We start from the raw sequence: 25,473 nt of genomic DNA, 5'->3' as shown, positions 1-25,473 counted from the left end.
TTTTGAGCACAAATAAAACTCTCTCTGAGACTGAGCATTTAACTCCCAAAATAGATGTTTACTTCGTAGATGCCAAAATGTACATAAAATAACCAACGTTTTAGAAGATAATGAACCATCATTATCTTGCAGCATTTTCAACCCTTCACTTTTACACAAAACGTTACTCTGTCCCTCATAAGAGTAACACACCCAGCCAATGTTGGGAAGTACCTTGATACATGTACAGAAAATATGTAATCTGAATACTAATTTTAAGCAACTGCTCTGGTTCTGTTATGTTTTCTTTTGTTGGTATTCAGGTACTTTTCTGAATTAAAAGAAATACATGGTGGTACTTTATCATGTGATTTTGGCTTTGAATTGCATGGTTTTGGTGAGATTCATCAGGGTGTACATGCATGTTTTTTTTTTTCCTCAAATTAGACATAAATTACAGATGCATTGTGTAACTTTTCTGGTGGAAAGTCCATCAAATTCTTTTCTTCATGGAGATGCTATTCATTGTCCAGAATGTTTCACAATAATTATCATCAGAACGATTGCAAAAAAAAGTTTGTATCATGTTTGTGTTCATGGCGTAATAACAAACCGAGATGACAAAAAAGCCGGTAGCAGCTGAAGCGTGTTTTCTTCTGGTAGATTTAAATACGTTTGTGCGCCCTCTGTCCAATCAGAACCGTTCCCGACCCCCAGATGTTGAGTGGAATTAAATAAAGGCGATTTAACGTGTTTTCCATGTGAACCTCAATACAGAATTATTATTTCCATGTAAACTCAAAGGAGAATATTTTAATTCAGAACTATTTAATTCAGGACAATTAATTCAGAATTTTAAAAAATCATGTAAACGTGGTCAGTATGGCATTAAAACTTTGTATCATCATGAAGACAAAACCTGACCAAGTTTCAGGTCAGATCTATGGAGAGGCAACCCTGCTCATAATGACTGTTTTTCCAGGTATTTTTGAGCTGTAAAACTACTTTTAATTGAATAAATGTGAGGTAGAGCTTTTTAATGTCATACTGTGGAACATTCCAGGCAGAGCAACGACTTATCTACAGAAACCAGCAAGTAAAAAGTTATAAAGTTTAGGTTTTATGCATGACAGGCAAGAGAAATAAAGCAGTCTGTAATACTATGTAGGTTTTGTTTTTGTTTTTTACTATAATATAATGCAACTCATGAAAAGTATTTCAAATATTCAGAATACAGTACTCTATTGGATCATGTATCAGAATATATTACAAAATACATTTGAATGCATGTATTCAGTATTCTGTAACTAAATACACGTTCAAAGTATTCTTCCCAGCACTGCCCATAGCAACACTGAAGCCCGCCCCTGTGGCTAGCCTTTGTACGTGTCCCCTCTCCACAGTGACACTACATGTGGTTCAAGTATTGTCAAAACCCTCTCCCGCTGGTTGCAATTTATCTGTCTGAAATTACACACGAATGTACCATTGTGAACCCAGCCAGACATACAGGCTCAAACATAATGGAGCTTTGTCAACAAAAAAACGCACCCGAGAAGGAATCTTGAATGACAAAGTTGCAGTAACCTTGAATCATTCAAGGTTACTGCAACATTAATCTTGTCGCATATATACATTCAAGTTGAATGTATATATGCGACAAGATTAATGGGGAAAATGCTAATTTGGCTGTATTTAAATGCAAATATTTAAAATAAACAGAGCATAATACACCGGGCAGAACTCCAAGCAGACAATGAGTTAAGCTGGAGCAACAAAAGATTCATAAATTGGCACGAACACAAATACACCTTGTTGGCGGAATTCGAAATGGAGCCTAATTACAAAACTATTTATTTAAATGGTCTGAAGCTGTCAAAACATTTGCAAAGGAACAGATGATGAAATAATGTACATTTTTGTTGTGTATTTGTGCTATCTATCTCTAACTGCGAAGGAATACCAACTTTTGAGCAATCGCATCCATAATACTGTCTGATTGATAAGCCTGTTGCTATTGATGCAAATTCTAAATGTAATAATAAATCAAATATGTTGTAGCATTTAGACCCATTGTTGGCAAAAGTACAAATTAGGTTAGCTCTATCATTTCTATAATTTTTCTACTTTTATCTTTGACCAAAGATATCCAAAGTTATTCTTCACTTATCCTATGCATTCCTAACATCCTAACTATTCACCACAATGAGTTTATTTCGACCGGAAAAAGGTGGCTTGCCCTCTCCGACGGTGGAGAGTCACTTGCTCAAGAGGAGGATTTCAAGTATCTCGGTCTTATCTTAGTATAAGGGGAGGATGGAGTGTGAAATTTATAGGCGGAATGGGGCAGCATCGACAGTGATACGGTCGCTGTATTGAACAGGTTGTGGTGAAGAGGGAGATGAATCCAAAAGCAAAGCTCTCGATTTACTGGTCAGTCAACGTTGCTACCCTCACTTATGGTCAGGAGCTTTGGGTAATGACCGAAAGAACAAGATTGCAGATACAAGCAGCCAAAATGATTTTCCTCCGCAGGGTGGCTGGGCGCTCCCTTAGAGATAGGGTGAGGAGCTAAGTCACAAGGGAAGAGCTTGGAGTAGAGCCGCTGCTCGGCCACATCGAGAGGAGCCAATTGAGGTGGCTCGGGCATCTGCTCCTGCCTCCAGGGCGCCTCCATCGGGAGGTGTTCTGGGCATGTCCCACTGGGAGGAGGCCCCAAGGAAAACCCAGGACATGCTGGAAGGACTAAGACTCAGATAGCCTGGCAACACCTTGGGGTCCCCCTGGAGGAGCTGGAGGAAGTGTCCGGGGTGAAGGAAGCCTGGGAGTCCCTGCTTAGACTGCTGCCCCTGCAACCCGGATGTACGAGTTTATAAGCACTTTTCTCACATTTCAGGGGTCAGACAGTAATGCTGACAACTAGCATGCTAACAGCGCAATTTCTGACTTATTTAAGAGCTGCATATACAGTTCTTTATATGCTTCAAAATGCTATGGCACTCAGATGTCTATAGGGAAAAAAGTTTGAGTTAGAGTTTGACAGACAGTAGCAGCTGGTGGGTCGAGGAGCTGAAGTTGGCTGATTAATTACTGGATCTGCCCTGAGCAAAACTAGATCTATTCATATTGGAATAGATACCAACCCACGTGTATGTTAGGTTAGGGATTTACATATTTTTATTAGATTTTGTTCATCTGTATCAGCCAGATATAGGTAAGAGATGATGTATTACCTTGACATGTTTCGATGGCAACTTCTGCCTCCGTCAAAAACGTCATGCGTCATGTCTTGACAAATCCACCAAGCTGACCACACCTAGAAAGAACAGTAGATAAGACATTTCACACCAGCCGTTGTTTGTCAAATTATTTGTCTGAAATAGAGTTGCCATAATATTAAAAGTTCAAACTCAATTTCATTCAAACTCAATTTTCGAATCAGAATGCCTGTTTTTCCAGGTGTTGAGCTGTAAAGCCACATGTAATTGAATAAATGTGAGGTAGACCTGTTTAATGTCATACTGTGGAACATTCCAGGCAGTGCAATGACATACCTACAGAAACCAGCAGGTGACGAACTCCCAACCAAAAAGTTACAGTCTACTTTTCATGCATGACAGAGAAAAGAAATAGAAAAATAATTTTGGTACTTAAGAATAGACTCAACATATGATCATTTTAAGTTTTTTTTAAAGACAATATTGTAATTATTAATACTAAATAACAGTTTTATCGTATTATTATATGATGTGGCCTTACACGAGTTCCGGTAAACCAAAATACTTGTGTGTGTGTTTACTCTACTTTTTGTGCGTGTATTCTTTATGCCTCTCTTTCATCTGCACTGCTCTGCTCTGCCTCTGTTACACAAGCCTGACCGTGCTCCTCACTGTCCTGCCCCATGTGAAGATGAAGAGTATGTGAGGGCCCACCACAGAGGCGTAGGAGGGGAGGGGGAGGGAAGCGCACTGGTGAAGATAGGCTTTGGCGTGGACTGCATCCTGCCTGGGGTCTGTCCCGAGTGTCTGTTTATCCCCCCCTCTCCTGCCCCGCTGTGCTGCTGCTGCTGCTTCTGCTCTGCACTGTACACAGCACAGACGAAACACTCCAGACTGAAGACCAGGTATTTCAGTCACTTTAAGAGAAGAACTTCTATTCACCTTATTCCGTGTGCGCCTCCATCATCATTCGAGTTGTATTATTTTGTATGGGGCTGCCGATCCTAAAAGCAAATAAGTTCAGTAGAGACTAGGGATGGGCATGATTAGTCCATTAATCGATAATTGATCATTAAGAATTTCATCGATTACGTTCATTTTAATCGACAAACTGAATGTAGGCTGCTGTGCGTAGCGTGACCAAACAGGGGTCCGTACATGTAGCTCTCTGCACTCAGAAGGAGCGAGCAGACAGTCGGTCAGCCTGCAACGTGCAAATGTGTATTTAACGATGACTTGTACAAGAAATTCCACACTTTCCGTTCCGGTCGAGACAAGTGTGAGTCCATGTGCGCAGTGTACAAAGAAGCACATATGTTTCGGTGTCCAGTGGGAAAAAGCTCACCAGGACACAGAAAACATGAAAAAGCTTTGCCAGGTGAGAGTAGAGCAATGTCGATGACAAGGCCCCACCTCCCATCCCCCCCTACGGTGTCCTGGTTTTGACAAACGCAAATATGGTCACACTAACCTGTATTCCACTGAGTCGAGCCGCATCAGCGCACAAGAGCTGTTTTTTTTTTCCTTCGCTTTGTTTATGCAAATTAGCCATGCGGTTTTAAGTTTCGTTTCTGTGAGAGTTGCGCAAAGCTGCATTAAACACATTATAATCTCAAACAGGCTGATGTGGCTCTAGAGTGGTTATGGTTTATATGTCATAAAGTTGAATTTATTTTTGCTGATTAGTAGTGCAGATAATAATAATAATGATGATAAATTTTAATATAAAAAACGTTAATGATTAATCGATAAGAAAATTTAATCGAATGCCCATCACTAGTCCAGACTACAAAACCCTTTTAAAGCCCACCAGAGAATTGGTGCAGTGTTGACTTGTTGGTCACATGAACATTGAAAGTTTAACACAAATGAAGCTAATTTGTGTCATATTTAATCGGCAAAACTTATCAGATTCGGCATCGATATGAATGAGATTCCCGTTTAACAGGAGGTGCCACCACAAGAAAGCGCAGTTTAGGATCATTTAGAGACAAAAGTGGACGGAATAAGGTGGATAATATTTAGTTTGTATTGTTTTATAGAGTAAAGATAGGCCTGTCATGAGAACAAGCACGATATATTCCTGAAACTACTTTATGCAACAAGTTTTTACAAGTTTTTTCCCTGACAAAACTCACAATGTTGATGAAACATTCTGCACCGATAAAGTCGCACCCAAAAGGCAGAGGAAGATGCTAACCATCCCACACAAATAGTTGGACTTCTGGACACGCTGAAGGAAGGTACAAGTTACGTGCTGTAGCAGAGTCTTGCAATGGGTCGGGTACCCGCAAAAAGTGTCTGAAACCAGGACTTAAAGAGACAGAACCCCAAGCCCTCGCAGCAGGTTGTCCGCAAAGTGCAATCGGGCGACGGCCAAGCTTACCTTCGTGAGGTGCGGAGCTGAGCTGGTCCTTTCTCCTGCGGTCACCTCCAAGCCTGTCCCGACAGTGAGTCCTGGTTCAGTTGTGGTTTAGTCCTGGTTTACTGCTGTTTTAGTCCTGGTTTAGTCCTCCTCTTCAGTCCTGGAATCAGTCCTAGGTTAGTCCTGTGTTAGTCCTCGTGTAGTCTTGGTTCAGTTCGTGGTGTATGCAGCGCAAAGTTTGATATAATCTCGGGTTAACGGGCGGGTGCAGTGCTGTATTGTGTGGGTTGCCAAAAATGGACAGGTGCAGGACTCTGCACTGTAGGGCTCCATTAAGGAATAAATGGAAAAGAAGGAGGAAAATAACATCAGGACGACAGCAGCTATAAGTTTTAAGAAGGATGCAAAAAAGGTTAACTGTCCTGTCTGAGAAAAGTGTAAAAAGGTGTGTGGTGAGGGGTTTTACTGTCTTAAAATATTAATAATAATAATAATTGTAAAATATAAAGTTGACTTCTTCACGGATTTCACCTATCGCGGGTTATTTTTAGAACGTAACCCCCCCGATAAACAAAGGACCATTGAAATGGGGCCTTGTGGTAGCATGGTTGTCATGGCTTGTGGGCTGAGCATTAAACAGAATCATACTGCTAAATGTAAGGAGACTCAAATAGAGGCTGGGAGAGGTCACTAGATTACTCATACATTAAAAACACAAAACTGCAGCTTATTAAACATCTTAATACAATGTTTCCCTGATTACAGCATTTTCAAAACAATTCCCCATAGAAGTTTAATATTATGTTCTATTTTCTTTTCCATCTTCACCACCTAATTTTGGAGACTGTCAGAAATTTGAACAAAAAAATTGTGGTTTATAATAATACAAAACATAGGTCAAGGATAGAAATGAAAACATACACTCAACAAGTCAGGTTTGCCAGCTACCTCAACTCAACTTCTCACTTTTAAGATGCATTTTCACTTTCATTTTGTTCTTCATTGTGGCTGTTACTGCTGCGTATGGCTCTCCAACTTCTTTCTTATATTATTTATGACAGTAAAAAGTTATATATATATATTTGACAGCTGACAGATCTAAAACAAGCAATCATCATAAACAAGTCATTTGGAAAACAGAACAGACATGTCAAAACAATAAATATCAAACTTTTTAATTATTCTTATACAGTTATAAATTGAAACGATGTCTTCTGAGCAAAGTTACAGTGATATATTAATTATTGTAATGGACTGGAGACTATTTAAAATGCAGTGGATGTTGTATTGTCACAAACTGTCAGACAGCTCAATGCGTGTGAGAACAAAACAATCTTGACTTTTACCAATCTCGTGCCATTTCAAAGACTCACTGTAATCACTATGCAACATGTCTTAAAGGGGTCGTGTTACGCTATTTTCTGATCTGTGTTATAATGTTGTTTCCTTGTCAAAAACATTGCTGGAGCTGTGTTTTGTTTCATTTACACATGTTTAACACACAAACCCTGCATGTTTAGGCTCAGTTCATCTCTCAAACAGAAAACACTCTGTTCCACCTTGTGATGCCAGAGTAGGAGGTAGGGAGCTAGGGAGGTAGGAAGGGAGGGAAGTAGGGAGAGACGGAGGGATAGAAGTAGGAAGGGCGGGAAGTTGGGAGGGAAGTAGGGAGGTAGGGAAGTAGGTAGGGAGGGAGGGAAATAGGGAGGGTGGTAGGGAAGTATGGAAGTAGGGAGGAAGGGAATTAGGAAGGGAGGGAACGAGGGAGCGAGGGAGGGAAGTAGGGAGGTAGGTAGATAGGCAGGGAAGGAGGGAGCTAGGTAAGTAATAGGGAGGGAGGGAAGTATGGAAGTAGGTAGGTAGGGAAGTAGGTAGGGAGGTAGGTAGGGAGGGAAGTATGGAGGTAAGGAGGGAGGCAGGGAAGTGGGGGAGGGACAGACAGATGGAGGGAGGTAGATAGGTAGATAGATCACATTTTATTAAAACAATATTTACACTGGGCTTCTCTGCCGCCTTTGTATCTCAGTCAAAGATAGTTCTCCGCTGTGTTTTTAAACTCCATAAAAAACTCCACTGAACAAAAAATAAAAGGTAGCTGTTAACTTGAAAACTACCACTTCATGACTTCACAAGGTGAAGCAAAGCATTTTGAGTTTTGGAGATGTAGACAGACTAATAAAGGATTACTTTTATGAATGAAACAAAACACAACTTCAGTTTTTTTGAGGAGGTAACAACATTCTAACTTGGCTTAAAGCTCACATGAGTAAGTTTTGCATGATATACGACCTATAACAATAACTGGTTGAGGTGGTGATAAAAATGGCTATAGAAATGCAGAAAAGTCTTATAATACGGCGATTTTATACTCGAGGAAGTTCACATACCAATGGTCAATAATTCATCATTACTGCGCGCGGTGACGTTAGAATTTTCATAAACTGGACGCATTTGCATAATACACGTTAGCTTGAAAAGTGCAGAGTCACTGCACAGCCCAGGGAGCAAAAGTTTTCAGTAAAGGTCAGGCCTGCAGCTGCTTTGGTGCAAAAGACTAAAGACTGCGAGGCCATACAGTCTAAATATTATTAACATACCAGAATATAAAAGAACACATATTATGCTAAATTGACTTTCTTTGATGTTTCAACAATGTCATAATGTCCCCTAGGCTTCATTAAAGAAGATGTATATATAAAATTGTGGTGTACTTTGCCCCAAGGACCATCAAGCACTGTTTTAATCAAGCAAATATTTTATATATTTTCTCAACAACAAAAAAAAAGGTATATGAACAAGAGAAAACCCAACTGTTAAAATACATATTTGCATATTTGCAGGGAATTCACGGTTGCCATGGTTTTGCACATCCTGTTTGATGTGTACATGTAACTACTGCTGAAAATTCAACACTCATTTCTAACTTGTTGTCTGTCCGGAGCCGTCGCAGAGGGAAGCTGCTGACACTATTGTATCAAAGTCCCAAAAAATCACAAGTTCAAGTCCTTCTCAGGATTGTTCTGCAATGCCATGCTATTTTTAAGCAGCAATAACCACTCAAAGCGTTGAAACAGGTGAGTGATCTTTGCAAACAGATTAAGATGTTTTGTAATCCTTTTAGTAATATTTTAACCCTGAACCCCGCTCTTCATTACAGACACAGCAGGATATGAGACAAACTTTTTTTTTTATGTAGATGAGGTTTCCGATGCACTCATGTGGAGATGCTGTTTTTGAAATCACAGTCCAAATAACATCAGAAATCTTCTTTATGTTGGACCACTCCTGGATGAATGAGGGATTACACTGATTACAATGACGTTATGTTTATTGTCAGAGTGTGGTGTTTTGGCTGGCTAGACCAGTACCACAGGAGAAACTGAAAAAGGTGGAGAGGATGTCAGGGAATTCTGTCTTGAGATGCTCGAGAGTCCTACACTGTCTGCACAAAGTCCAGCTCCCAAGTCCAGTGGCAGCCAGAGAGATTTTCTGTTTTGAGCCATTGTCTGATCTGATTGTAGAGAAGTAGAGTGGAGGCAAAGTGAAGGCCATGTGGTTTCCTGTGGGGTTGCAGGGAAGAAGGCCATCAAATGATAACACTGTACTAGTATAAAAGGTCATCCGAGCAGGCCGGAGTTCGCAAATCAAGATTTTGATGAGCAGGAGAATCCTACTGCACTCTTTGGACTTGCTGTAAGAGTTTATGTTAAACTCACAGTGGTGGAACCTGCTGACCCTCCTGCCACAGCTATGGTGGCAGAGCTGAGCGGAGGAGAGGACAGAGCATGCGGTGAATCAAAGGTTTAAAAAGTAATTAGTTAAGTAAATAATGTGGTACAACAGAAAGGTATAGGAGCGAAGGACACAGAAATTCACTTTAAAATCATGCATTACAAAAGCAGAGCTGATTTCAGAAAGCAAAAAAGAAAACTCCTGAACTTTTTGCCCAGTGATCCCAAAACAAGTCTAACACAGCTGCCAATGGACAAAAGCAGAACTGGTTAGTCCATACACACAAGTGACATGTTTGATGACGGCGTAATGGACGACATATTCTCCAAACTGTGCTGATGACCTGGAGAACTATAAGACCTATAAGAAAAATAAAAAAGCAAGTAAGTACAGCTGTATACAACAAAGTACAGCTGTATACAGAGGAACTTAAGTGAAAAATACACAAAAACACACAACCCCATTAACACCAAGATAAGTCAGTACCTAGATTAAAACTGATTGGCCTTAAATCAGTCAGATGAAAGGCAAAGCACAGCAACAGATGCAAAGTAGAACTGACAATCTTAAAGACGTCAAGGTCAGAGCAACCAGAAGACAGTACATCTTCATTATACTACCACCTTGGAGAGCAAATCAGAAACACTAAAATGATTAAAAAAGTATATCACTACACAACAAAAAAGCAGAACAGATTTTAGAGAAAACTAAAACTAATGGAGGATTTGGAGCAGATAAAAATCCAAACTTGTCACCTCTGAATAATGGAAGGAAATTTAAGTCTATTCTTACAAAAATGGCTTACTGGGTGTTAATTTCCCAGAGGATTTGGGGTACTAAGGGTAGCAAGATGCAAAGTCAAACCCTAAAACACAAGCTAAGCAACTCAATGCAGACACAGAATAAGGTTACATAAATAGAAACAAAGAACACTAAGAACAAAAGCAAAGCAAATACAACAACGACGCAACACTGAATAAATTACAATTAAGAAGAAAAACCAAAAAGCAAGAATGAACAAAGTACAGCTGCATATAGAAGAACTTGGGTGAAAAAATACAAAAAGACCCAACTCCACAAACACTAAGAAACGGTCAAGTCAGCACCTAGATTAAAACTGATTGGCCTTATGAGTCAGATGAAAGGCAAAGCACAACAGCAGATGCAAAGTAGAACTGACAATCTTAAAGACGTCAAGGTCAGAGCAACCAGAGGACAGTGCATTTTCATGATATCTCCACCACGGACAGTACGTCAGAAATGCTTAAATGACTACAAAAAAGTATACCACTACTCAACAAAAGAGCAGAACAGATTTTAGAGACCAAAAAAAAACTAAAACTTGTCAAGGATTTGGAGCAGAACTACTAGTCACCTGTGGACAATGGCAGGAAAAGTAATGTTGTAATGTTGGTAAAGAAATGGCTTGTTGGATATTATCTTACCTGAGGACTTGAGGTAGTAAGGCTGGCAAGGTGCAAAGGCATAAACACAGAATACAGCTGCACAAAGAGAAACTAAGAATGCAACATCCAACTGGACAACACACAAAAAAACAAAGCAAACTGCATAAGCAAAATACAGCAGCACAGAGAAGGTCAAAGCATTGTGGTGTACTGGGACACTTCATCCAAACAATACTCCGGTCACAGAGTGAAGGAGAACACAGGATTAAATTGGTAGCGATTTAATGTCTTTTCTTGTTTCTTTTTGTCTGGAAATCTATAAGAAGATTTGAATCATATTTCTAACTGAGATGACACACATATAATCAGCCTATTAATAACAAAACCCTAAAATATGTACATTCAGAATAAAGATAAGCTCTAGGTCAGGGGTGTCAAACTCAAATTGACAGAGGGCCAAAATAAAAACTGGGACTAAGTTGTTGGCCAAACTAAATATTTACTGAAAAATTTCAACAACATCTGCATGTTTTCTCTTCTTTCAAAATGTGTAATGTTAACCTCTTTTCATATAAAATAAATACATTAAATTAATTAAATTAATAAATGTTTAATAATAATTTTGCTTAAACATTGAATCAAGAACAAGCGTAATATAAAATAATAAATAATGTCTCTATAGCCTATCTGTAGCCAGTGGGCCAGCTCTAATACACATTTGATATAATCTCACTGGCCAAATATAATTATTTCACAGGCCAAATTTTGCCCCTAGGCCTGAGTTTGACATTTCTGCTCTAGGTCATTATGTACGTGATGGCTTAAATTGACCTAATGATTTTCTTGTGGGTAAAACAACAACAGAAGCAACAGAAGAATGCTCCTACAGTGGAAATTATGGGGGAATATAAGGAACCTAGGCAGGCACTTGACAAAGACAAAGGGTAAGCAATACTCTAAACAGAAGGAGAATACAGTTTCACAAAGATAAATGGGTGACTATAAAGGTATAGCATAAAAATCACTTGTTTGAAATGTTTTGTTTTTTGTTGTTGTTGTTGTTGTTTTTTGTCAGACTTTTTTGACAGAATATTTAAAAGTTAATCCCCACACACACCACTGTTGTCAATCTTTCATTATTCAGTATATTCACTTTTTGTTACAGTTTGAGTTTTTAAGTGTTTGATCAACTGAGTTAGGCGCCGTAAAAGTTGATCAAAAGTGGAAGTTTTACTGTGAGAATATTTAACACTGTGTTCTCGGCAAAAATGCACAAAATAAGAGGAGAAATTGCATGACATTTAGTGTTGCTTGATTTATCAAGACAAGAGCAAAAACTTTGGGAAAGTCTAGCCTGAGTGTAAAGGTCACGCAGAGGATAGACAGATGCAGTTTGTGATCCAACAGTGACGAAATATTAAAGTGCACTGAATTTACAAGTTCATAAAGCTAAAATAATAAAACTCTATTTTAAAGGCACGCAATAGGATAATAAAAACTTTACCTGCGACAGTCTGTTCCTAGTAATCCAATTATGTATCCTTATCACTGAGCACAGAATGGCCAATAGAGTTTTGGGTGAAACAAATAATGAAGAATTAAGGCCGATGTAAGACATAAAAATCAATATAAACTATAAAAACATAAGCCCCATTTGCACATAGCTCCCAGAAAACACAGTTACAAAATGCCAGAATGCTTAAAGGTCTCATATTACATAATTTTCTGATCTATGTTATAATGTTGTTTCCTCATAACCAACGTATCTAGGGTTGTGTTTTGTTTAATTCAAACATGTTCAACACACAAAGCCTGCATATTTAGGAGTTCTTCTCTCAAACTAAAAACACACTGTTCCATCTTGTGATGTCATGTGGTAATACAGGAAGCATAAAGTCCATACATCTTCACTAGAATCATTTGGATGATTTCATTCCTGGAATTGCTAATCTCTACCGAACTAAAAGTAAAAAAGTAAGTAAAAGTAAAAAGTAAAACACGGCGGTTAACATGAAAATTACAACTACATGACATCACAAGGTGAAACCGAGAATTTGAGAGGTAAAGACTGAAAAGAATGAAAAAGAAAAGTACATTATTTAGAACATTATAATATGGCTTAAAGCTCACAAGGGTCAATTTTGCTTAATATAAGACCTTAAAACGTGCATTGTGTAACTTTTCTAGTGGAAGGTTCGTGAAATGCTGTTATTGCTTTGTCTGGAATTTTTCATAGTGATGATATTAAAGCTTCCTATCTTCCAGACCAAGTTATAGGTCAGATCTGTGGAGAGGCATCCCTGCTCAGTCAGAATGCCTATTAAACCACCGGTGAATGAATAAATGTAAGGTAGGGCTGTTTAAAGGGCTCATCTCATGCAAAATAACTCTTTTCACATTGTATCTTCTGCACATATACAAGTACAGTTTTTGTTTTGGAACATCCATTACACAATAGTTATGAAATCCTTACTGATTTCTTGAAGGCAGTCACAGACCAGGAACTATGAAAGGCCGACTATTGCTCATCCCCCCGCCCATCCTGAGAAAGCACAGGCTCCGCCCCCCAAACGTGACGTAGGCTCTGAGTGAGTCGCCCTTCCTTCGCCCATCTCAGGGAGGGAGGGGGAGACAGAAGGCATAATTGGCAAAACTTGAATCCTATAATAATGTCAGATTAAATTAGGTCTTCATAATCTGTACAGGCTACCACTATACATCAGTGGTCATAATGAGTGAGATGTAAGGTGTAATCACCATTTTATTATTGTGCAGAAGCACTGAAGACAACTCACTAGAATAAAATGATGCCCAGAGTATGTTGTTAGTATCAATGTAATACCGTAGAACTACATAACGTCTGTCAAACTAAAACAGGCATGCGAAGCGCTTTCTTCTACATCAGCTGCGTCATCGTTGTAACAGACTTTAGTTCGTTGTCATGTGGGAAGGTGACAGAAAAAAAAAGGCAAATCAATTTAAAAACCACTTCGGCGACATATACAAGGACCACATATCACTCTTAGAAGGTAGAAAGCTCTGAAAAGTTGATTTTGCAAGAGATGGGCCCTTTAATGTCATGCTGTGGAACATTCCAGGCAAAGCAATGACATATTCATAGAAACAAGCAGGTGACAGACCCTCCACTAGAAAAGTAACACAGAAAAGTACCTTTAATGACACCCAGGTTGCAGCAAAGTCCCATCAAAACCCCAATCTGTTATATTGTTTGGACAGCCATGTAAGAAAGGGTTAACCTAATTTTTGCTCCAGTTAGCTCCCAAAAGCGTCGTAAGTGTCAAGTGAAAATGCCTCTAATATGACCTGCCGTTATTATGAAGCCATCAGCCTGTATATATCTATCATGTGTAAATATTTGATGGGCTGATTTATCATTTTGCTCATTAGCTGTTCCATCTCTTTATCCTCGCTGTGTTCCTCGGAGGGCTCCACTATAATAAGGCCGTAATTAAAGCAGGCTTCAGTGGTGGTAGTGTCCGCCGAGACCAGCCAGAATAGAAGAAGAACTAATACGGGTTTATGTGGTCAGGGGAAGAGAGAAGACAGAGCGTCCCTGTGAAATCTCTCTCAATGAAAATATTAAGGTGATGTGACTAAAATAAGTGTGTTGACTCGAGGGATACAGTTTGGGAGGATTCCTAATAGGTTGTGTTCGTAACGTTCAATATTTCACGTCACAAATTTAGAGCAGGGGCTTATAAACTCTAGGGAAACAGTTTTTGAAAGAAATGTCTCACCAGAATATCTACTTTGTAATTTTGTTAGGGAGTGGCTTTTAAAATTTACCACAACAAGTTCATTTTAAATGGTTTGCAGTGGTCCAACACTATTCCTCACTTACTTTATTTTTTTTCTGCGCATCCTAAAGAGCACTCCCCCTAGCGTCTCTCTCTCTCTCTGACCTTGGTGAACTTCCGGTATAGGTTGCCTCCTTGTCACTTCAGCTGCACAATTTACAAGTTTATAATTTAATGTTTGACTTTGTTATAATGCCAACTAAAGTCCCGATGCGCCTGATATGAGTTATGGCTCGTCGTGTAAATCTCCTGCGTGTATCTGATGTTGATCACTGCGAGCACCACTGTTACCCGCCACTCACTGCAGTCAGATGCCCCGGCTGCTCAGCATCGAGTCTCAAGGATTGAGTAGTGTGTGTTCTGTGGCATGTTCGCTGGTCACTGTATTCTAAAATGTAATATCTGTTTTAGGGTTCAGGGTGTTCCTCGGCACGTCATGTGGTGGAGCGGTGGCCCTGTGAACGAGCTGCTGCTTTGTTGCTGCTATGATTTTGTGTATTTTAATCCTTTTTTGTGAAGTCCTCAGTTGGTAGTTATTTATGAATGTCCTATAGCCTACTCTTCAAATTAATCCGATAAAAGAAATGAATTAATAATAGTAGTAATAAATTATTCCAAGCTTTGTAGATGACTTGTCTCTGTCAATTAACGAACCTGTGAGCCTTATTTTAGTCAAGCATAGTTATGCCCAGTGGCGTTGTTGGTTCATTTAAATTTATATTATATTCAGTTACCCCACCACCCTTGCCACATAATTATTCACAGTGATGAGGTTATGAGTGCTGTTCACAACTTTATGAGACCAGAGGGGAGTTTAAAGTCATGGTAAAGCAAATAACAACCAGCATGCTAACGTGCATTTCTTAAATTATGGGACAATAAATCGCTTTCTAATTTGATGCAGACAGCATGCAGCAGACTTAGTTTTACACAATCATCTGTCCTGGGTGCAATACAGACTTTGCTCAAATCCATGGGTAAAATCAGGTACATGTGTTTTAAGGTAAAAAGTAAAGTGTCTAAAATAAGCCTGTTGAGTCAAGGGATACTGTTTGGGAGGGTTCCCAATAGGTAGTGTTCATTATGTTCAATATTTTATGTCACAAATTGAGAGCAGGGGTCATAAACTCCTGGGGAATGAAAGAAAGTGTTGAAAGAAAGTGAGTTTTTGAAAGAAATACTTCGCGACAAAATCCACTTTATAATTTTGTTAGGAAGTGGGTTTGAAAATTTACCATAACTGGCTCAATTTTAGATGGTTTGCAGTGGTCCAGCATGGTAACGTGCACTTCCTCATTATTGAACAATAAAAGAAAGAGTCTAAAATGAAAGCATTGATTTGAGGGATACTATTTGGGAGGGTTCCTAATTGGTTGCGTTCATTCATATTTCATGTCACAAATTGAGCGGAAAGGCCTAAGAACTTTTGAATCATTTTTGAAGAAATGTCTCAACAGAAAATCCTTTTTAAAACTTTGTTATGGAGTGAGTTTGAAAATGTACCAGAACTAGTTCATTTTAAACAGTTTGCAGTGCTCCAAAGTTATTGCTCACTTACCTTATGCATTCTGAGAATCCTAATTATTCACCATGATGAGTTTTTTTAGAGCGTTTCACAACTTTCAGAGACCAGTGGAGAGTTTAAAGTCATGGTAAAGCTAACAATAACTAGCATGGCAATGTGCACTAACTGATTACTGAACAGTAGTTAGATGCAGACAGTACTGGGGCAGGTCCTTTAAGGTGAAAAGTGTCTAAAATAAAATCCCTGAGTTGAGGGATATTGTTTGGGAGAGTTCCCAATAGGTAGTGTTCATTATGTTCAATATTTTATGTCACAAATTGAGAGCAGGGGCCTATAAACTCTTTGGGGAATGAATAGTTTTTGAAAGTAATATCTCACCAGAAAATCCACTTTATCATTATGTTAGGAAGGGTTTGAGCATTAAAACGGTCTGCAGTGGTCCAAAGTTATTCCTCACTTACCTTATACATTCTCAGCATCCTAATAATTTATGGCGATGAGTTTATAAGTATAACTTTCAGCATAACTTTGTTGGATACAATATATCTGTCCTAGGTGCAAGAGATTTTGCTCAAATCCATTGGTGAAAATCAGATACACATTTTAAGGTGAAAAGTAAAGTGTCTAAAATTAGCCAGTTGAGTCAAGGGATATTGTTTGGGAGGGTCCCTAATATGTTGTGTTCATTATGTTCAATATTTCGTGGCACAAATTGAGAGCAGGGGCTTATAAATTCTTGGGGAACAAACAGTGTTAGACAGAAATCCAAAAAATCCACTTTATCATTTTGTTAGGGTTCGAAATGTACCCGTACTAGTTCAGTTTTAGATGGTTTACAGTTGTCCAAAGCTATTCCTCACTTGCTTCACTTAACTTTCCCAGGAATATGAAATGCAATACCAATATTCGATACTGACATTTTTTTCCTAGTTCCTAGTTTGCTCTCAGTGCTCAGTGATCAGTCTTTTTGAACAGACTAAGTAAAAATATAATTTACAATAGTGTTATATGGCTATATGTTTACACAAACATTTAACATTAACATGAATTATCATTTTATTACTAATTTTACAAAAGTGAAAAGTTAATTCCTGTCATGGCCACAATCAATGGATATCTCTGGAGCATACTTCTAGCGACAGGAAAAAAGGCCATTACAAAAAAATGGATGACACAAACTGCACCATCAATCAAATTTGGATTTAATTTGAAAATGGACCTCTTTGACAAACTCTGGACTAAATGGGACTCATACGCTGGAAATAATGTGCCGTAACATTATTTAAATTTAAATGTGATCTATAACACAGGATGCAATTTGTCTAATTTGTTCTCTCTCTATGTCGTGTTCAATGTTGTGTGTTAATTGTTTGTCTTTTCAGAAATGCTGAAAAAAATTAATACATAAAAATAAAAAAGTTAATTTGTGATCTTAAGATGGAATTGTGAGTCTCGCTATGGATTCTAAAAGCTAATTATTGGTAACTACAGCAATAATGAAAAATATTGGATATCGTATCAGCTCAAAAAATCGATCAGCCCTAAATTTTACTGAAGGAAATGTACTAATACCCAAAATATTCATTCACTTTCAATCAAAATCCTTGTGCCATATACATTTCAGACTTGGGGTGATGTACCTGTTTGATGGGCTCAGATGTTCAGCAGGTCTGCAAAGTGGTCCCACAGAGTCCATCAGGTCCTCCACCAGCTTCAGAGGACATGAAAGCCGCATCTGAAGACTTTGCTCGTGCTTCATGGGGATGTGAGCGTGAAAAGCACCGCTCTTGCTCTTTGATATCCACATTTTGATCTTTATTTGTGTCCTGTTCTGAGAAGCACTGGGTGGAGAGTATCATGCCATTGGATGCCTTTAAAATAATAATAATAAAAAAAAGTTTAAATAGTTTTGCATGCACCAGATAATTTTTTTTGTTTGTTTGTTGATTTAAGTTATTAAAGGTGGAACGAAACACTGAATCTGAACTTTTTTTGTCACTAAATTGTGTAAATGGTGTAACATTATTATTGCTTTACTCTGATTTCATTTTTGGCAATTTTAGTGCAAATTTGATAAATTTGCAGCTTTGTGTTTTAGTGTGCCATTTTAAGTACTACATGACATCAACTATGACTCTTTTCTCTCTATTTGAAATGTACATTGTGACGCTGTAGGTGGAGTTTCTTTGTTTAGTCCAATTTTAAGACTTGGAAATTATCATTTTTTTTAGAATTTGGTAGCTGTTTTAATTCAGTAGTAAAATCACTGAGTAAAATATAGTGAAGAACTGATGAAATGCCAGTTCAGGGTCATCTGAACACCTTTACTGACACATGTTATTAATGGAGTTGTTTTTAATTGGCTGCAGTGGGGAATACAGACAAAAGGTTGATAGGAGTTTACAGCAGTTGTAATTTTACCTTTAACCTGTATCCATCAACTTATCAGCAGCGCTTCAGGCACAACTTTTAATGACTTTATCAGTCTGTACACTTTAGTGGCTTCAAATTAGGTTAATCCTCAGGTGGTATTGTTTTTTTGTCTTTCCTAGGATTCTTCACACTCTCTAGAGGCAAGAAGCTTTTAATCATGTTATAATCTTGTTCCCTTGTTAAAAACATGCCTGAGATCTATCTTGCTTCATTTACATTTGATTCATAAACTGTAAATGATTTCAATATTCCCCCATTAGTGACATGACAGAATATCTTAACCTGTTTTGAGCATTTCTGTGGTCAAACTATGTCCATAGCAAATGCCTGCCCTATTAGCATACCAGACAAGTTGCATAATGTGCTTCTTTTACAGTTTTTACTAATTAAGGCACAGTATATATTTCTTCATTTCATTTTTCATTGTTCATTCTCACTGCAGACAGTAGAGGGCGCTTTAATGCCTAAACAGTGAACTGGAAATGCACAAGTATGATTATAAATGGCCTCGCGAGATGCTGCACTTGCTAAACATGGACCCAGAAAAAACTTCACAGTGGACGACTTTAGTGAAATTTACTGATTCCAACTTTGTGAAAGTGCAACAATAAACACATACAGAAATGGCTTTTAATATCAGGTCTAGACAATGTTTACAAATTATAAATAGCGTCAACAATTAAAGTTACAGTCAATGAATTTAAGGAGTTAGCGTGACGATTAGCATTGCTAAATTAGCAGTGTTGGGAAGGTTACTTTTAAAATGTATTCCCCTACAGATTACAGATTACATACACCAAAATGTAACGTAATCCATTAAATTACTTAAAGTGAGTAACGTAATCTGAATACTTTGGATTACTTGATTTGCTGTAGAGAAGCAAAGACTAGGAAATTGTAACATGAAATATTTTGTTTGTTAAAAGGAAATAAAAAGCCCAAACTTTACTGAACCAAATTAAAAATATTATTGATAAAGGAGGAGGAGACACGTCCGCACAGCATGGTTTAGTCCTGTTCAGTCCTGGTTTAGTCCTGCTTTAGTCCTGGTTTAGACCTGGATTTAGACCTGGTTTATTCCTGGTTTAGACTTGGTTTATACCTGCTTTAGACCTGCTTTAGTTCTGGTTTAGTCCTGGGTTATAGTGTCCGGCAATGAGTGGAATTACCAGAAAATATAAAAATAAAAAAATATAGCTGGGATATAGCCCAAAATGTGAAAACAGGAAAATACCGCCATGTAATCCATTTATTTCAACAAAGTAACTGTAATCTAATTACCACTCACTGAAACAGTAACTGTAACTGAATACAGTTACTCATAATGTGTACTCTGATTACGTAACTCCGGTACATGTAATCTGTTACTCCCCAACACTGTAAATTAGCATATGAATGACGGGGTGATTTACATAACAATGGCACACCAAAAACGAGCTGACTCATACATCTCAATCATAAAAGGCAATATCACGGGTGTGTAATTACGTTTTACCGTGTAATACTTACAGACAATGCTTAAACAAACACCACAAGAGAAACACCAGAATAAAAGAGCAGCCATTTTGCTGAAGTTGAAGCCTGAACAACAACTTCCTGTCTAACGTTCTTCTTCTACTATTACTAAAAAAGTAAATTAAAGCAGCCACTAGATGGCATAATTTAGCAAGTAATAAACATAACATTAAATTAATCAAATACAGTAAACATGACAGTGATATGCAAACATGGATGCTAATTTAAATTAGAAAATTGAAAATACTAATGCCAAGTAGGGCTGGGTATGATTAAGAAGTTTCCTATATGATACATACCTTGATACGTAGGCCACGATTTATTTCAAAATGATTCGATAAGGTTCAATAAAAAATAAAGCCTGAATAATGGCTGTGATACTAAAAGTCTTTGTTAAAACACTTCTTGTGTTAAATTAATTTGAAAAATGTCCATTTTACTCATCTAAACAGTCAAATGTGTTGCATAAAGGAGTTCCCTTCCTCTAAATAAGCTAAAAACTGTAGCACTGAAATGAAATCATTTAGCAAAATACACCAAAAAATACTCTTAGCAATATATCGATACAGCAGCCCAAGATATCAATACTGTATCATCACATTAAACTATACAATCGAGATTTCAATATTTTTGCACACCCCAATGCCAAGGTTACCAAAAGCATGTTTTTAAGCCACAATGATGTGTATGTCCAATTTAAAGATGCTGTTCCAAATTTTTACTATCTTAAATATGTAAAAAAAAAAAAAAAAATGTATTAATTAAAATAAAAATTAAACTGCAGTGGTCCAAAATGATTCCTCATTTACTTTATGCATTCTGAGCATCCTAATTATTCACCACAATGAGTTTATAAGTGCTTTTCACAGCTTTCAGAGGTCAGAGCTGCAACAACTAGCATGCTAACAGCACACTTCTCAATAAACCACTTTATAATTAGATGCAGACAGCAGACAACAATCTTATTTTCACCTCAAGATCTGCTTATACAATATATCTGTACTGGGCCAAGACAAAGTTTGCTCAAATAGATGGAAACAAATCAGGTCCAGCCACTTAAAGACTTATACAACATAAACTAGCAAGACTAAAGTATCCAAAAGCTCTAAAAAAAACCCTTATGAATAATACATCACCTGCACCTTGTTTGGGTCCGTACACAGTGCTCCTCTGTTTTCTCTATCCCCATCCATTTTGTGACACTGGTCCCCCATTAACCGAACCAGCGCCAACCAAACTCCACGAAAACACTCCAGCTCCATGCTTTTTGTTGTGATTGAAATGTTGAACTGTCTAAACCTGGAAACACACACACACTGGAGTCAATCTTTATTTGAGTTCACGTCTTGGTCCGGCTGCCAACACCATCTCTTCTCGACACTTCGAAACAATCCCAACAATTATCCTCAAAACTCCCGCCCTCGAAGGTTGACCCACAGGTTGACCTCCCTGTACGCGGCCGGTCGGAAAACACTGACACTGGCGCGGAGGTGAGCGGGACCTAATGGAACGGCGGAGAGCAGGGAGATGGAAGCTTGCGAGAACCTCTACACCCAACCGAGGGCCCTAATAGCCAATTAGCGCTACAGAGGAGAGGAGAGCTTCAGCCTATCGCGTTGATGACTGTCACCGAGGCCGGATAATGCCGTGTCCTAGCCCGCGGCGAGACTGTGAACGCCCCGTGGATGTTGTTATAGCACCAAGGCGGTGGGGTACAGTCAAATGGGGTGGAATACCAAAATGACTGTCACTTATCACAATTTCGGAGAGATCGGTGAAGTTAAAGACCACGCTGTGCTGTTCTGTTCCGTGTTAGGATGTCTTTTGACTGTTTGGTGTCCAATTTGGAAACTGTTTCAATCGCCAATTAGCCAGTGTAGGAATCCTAGTAGAAGGTAATTTGCATCAGAAATGGGTGATTTGTAACGAGTCCAGAGTTAGAGGTTTTGCAAGGTTTCAAAGTAGAGTTGGGTTTGATGGTATTATGCAAAATTGTTAAACGTTAGCGATTGAGCTGACAGTGCCTGACTTTTCTGCGAATTCATTATGTCTTTTACTTCATGCAGTTAAAGGTCCGGTATTACACAAAATGGATTCTTGTGAAGTTTAAGCCATGTTATAATGCTGTTATATCACAAACATACATGGTTTTGTGTTTAAATAATCATTATATACAATTATTAGTCTGTTTACATCTCCACAGTTCAAAATGTTCTGTTACACCTTGTGATGTCATGAAGCAGTAGTTTTAAATTCCAGGGCTGAAATGATCCAAACAATTCTAGAGAAGGTGTATAGTGTATGCTCCACTGTGCTTAACCTCCTCGGACCCAAACTCTTGCATGGCATGCTTTATTGATTTTGGGACCTGATGAGTGCAAACACAAATAAATATATATTTTTATATGAAATCATTTTGATGGAACACAATAAAGTCACAATTGAATAATGATTTGCAAAAACTATTGTTTTCTAACTAAGTGCCTGAACAACCTAAAATGTGCTGAACATACAGGTCCCAGGTCCTAGGAGGCTACAAACACAGTGGAGCACTTCCTGTATTAGCACATGACATCACAAGGTGGAACAGAGTATTTTCTGTTTGAGAGAAGAACACAGCAGAGTTTGTGTGTTAAACATGTGTGAATGAAAAAAAAAACCAACTTCAGGTATGTTTTTGATGAGGAAACCACATTATAACATGGATCAAACATTGTTGTGATATAGACCCTTTAAATAATTCATTTGTAGAAAACAATTAGATGGAATGATATTGCCTAAATATTTTAAAAGGTATTTTGTTGGATAAGTATCATAAAGAAGCAACTGCCAGGGACAGACGATTATATGTCAAAGACAATAAAAGTTTTGGACAAGTATCATGTGGAAAGAACCCAGACTGTTGTTGGTTTAACATCAGAACAAGAGAAGGGGCTAAGTGGGTGGAGCTAACTGTGTTCTTCACATATAAAATTCTATTGCATATTCAGTATTTACACATTTATCAGTGAATAAATCAGCATCCTAGCAACGGGTGACTTAAAATCCAAATAACCTTCAAAATCTGACTCTTCTCCACAACTTGCAGGCCTTGACTCTGATTGTATTACATTCATTTCCATATCTATTCACATCTGTCTGTCACGAGGAGCCTTCGTGACCCACGAGAGAGACTCACTTCATATGTAAAATTACATAGTGGTCCATTGTACTAGGTCTCCCTCCCTCGGTACAAGGGAAGGCTATATTCAACACATCAAGGTGAATCTCTGAATGAGTGTACAGTATGGAGGTAGTCAGTTTGAATATGTAATATTAATGTAATAATATAATAATTCCCCAGACATTATAAGAACACAGGTTTGCTGACTGAATATGACATGAGACAGAAATATACTTTACATTGCTATTTATTATCCATTGTAACAAGGAGTTAATAAACACAAATCCTCGACCTGTCCAGTATGTTGATTGATTGTCCATTTGGTCATGTGGCCCCGTTTACTTGGGATTACCTTAAGACCATTCCAACAGTCGCGTCTTGCAATAGCGCTTCCCACAAGATGAAGATTCCAGAGAGTGAGTCCATTCACCGAGGGCCACGACCAGAGAACAGACCAGGTACACAGAAAAAGGGGAGGCTTGGTAAATGCTCACATTTTTCTATAGCGCTTTTCCACCTTCAAGGCACTCAAAGCGCTTTACAACAAGGAACAACTCACACATTTACACACCAGTGTACGCAGACACTGTGGGCAAGGTGGGTTAAGTGTCTTGCCCAAGGTTACAACAGCATTCACCTGTGGGAGCTGGAATCACACCGGCCAACCTGTGGGTCAGTGGATCTCAACCTGTGATTTTTTTTATGTAGAGAGCTGGAATCAAACCATCAACCTTCAGATCAGTGGGCGAAATGCTCTACCAACTGAGCTACTGCTGCCCCTTGCCCCCGGCTTCCCGCCAGCAGGAGCCTAGATACATAAAGTTACATTAAACATACAATACACATTTGACAAAAGGGACACAAAATAAACCACACTGAGGACCGGCCATCACCCTTTTCTATAGGCGGGTTTGTGACCAATAAACCCAATACTATTACACTAGTAACAGCGACCCAAACCTTCAATTGTTTATAATGTGTCATACTTGTGTACTGTTAAAAACACTGCTCTTTGAGAGGGACATTGTACTGCTGCGGTGTTCCAGCCCAACACTGCCAGCTCAGAAGTATGCCGGGCTTGAATGGACAATACCACAATATACTGAGTGTGCAAATCTTAGACATTTTTGGCAAAGGAGAAATTCAGTTTGTCGACTGGACAAAAGTTTATTTGGTCGAATACATTTTTGCAGCTCATCCAAACTGCTTCAGTTCTGGTCAGAATGCGGGTGGACATTCTCAGACATTTTTCTTAAAAATCACTAATGCAAGGTAAACATGTTCAAAATAAATATAGCTTTTACTGATAACAATTGCAATGCTGATTTATTCTTAATTACAAAAACACTGGACATTATTTATTTACATTATAATTTGTTTGTTTTTTTCTCAAGATGATTATCCAATCAGAAAGCAGAATGAGCCTGATGTGCCTCATTTGTTGGTTTAAACCTCAAATGTCTCTCTCTGACCTGAATCCTCACTACTAAACCCCAGAATATGCAGCCAATCATGATTCAGTGCTAATGCAGCCTCTGCAGCTCAGTGAGGGGATTCTGTAGGTTGTGAGCTTTCACATGAGGTATGGTTTGTCCATATACTGAGAAAAAAAGGTTAAAACGGTGGCAAGGTCTGTCACGATAATTACCATGTCGACTTATTGTTCAGTATATGAAAGCTGAGACAATAGATTTTGGAGCTCAGTATTAATTATGGGTGCATTTTGTGGAGAGTTTTGTTATTTTTGATGTAATACAATAACATTTGAGCTATAGAGGTTTGAATAAATCACTTATATGATGGTTTACTGGGATTATTCAGCTTTATTATAATTGTGTCATTGGCATAAAGTAGTTTAAACGTGACCATTTATCAACACTATATTTATTGTGACAGTACTGGCAGCCCAGGTTGAGTTGTGATTGTTGTATCTTTTTGTAAACCATAAGAGCGCGGGCTACACACACTTCCTTTAAGCTACAAAAAGTGCAACTCCAGTGCAACATTTTATTATCACCTAGTCTCAAAACAGAAGGGACTATTTCAGTGTGAAAAATGACAAAAAAGGATCCAGTGGTACAAAAGGGGTACAGTGGGAGGAGGATGTCAAGTTCACAGCGGATTATCATAGAATGTATTAATAAATGCATGGCTGTAATATTTCAAAAGAGGATAATAGAATTTGGCTAATCCGTACGGAGAGATGAGATAATATGACATTAGCGGTTTTACTTTGACAGGCTCCACAATGAATTATAATAAGGCCTGTAATATAAATGAATCCTCCCTGTTGAGCACCATCAAATGAATCAAACACAT

This window comes from Boleophthalmus pectinirostris, unplaced genomic scaffold (assembly GCF_026225935.1).
Source record: "Boleophthalmus pectinirostris isolate CB_2022bp ecotype Guang Dong unplaced genomic scaffold, ASM2622593v1 HiC_scaffold_23, whole genome shotgun sequence".
In the NCBI taxonomy this organism is placed as follows: domain Eukaryota; kingdom Metazoa; phylum Chordata; class Actinopteri; order Gobiiformes; family Gobiidae; genus Boleophthalmus; species Boleophthalmus pectinirostris.
Note: the sequence above shows the minus strand (reverse complement) of the source record.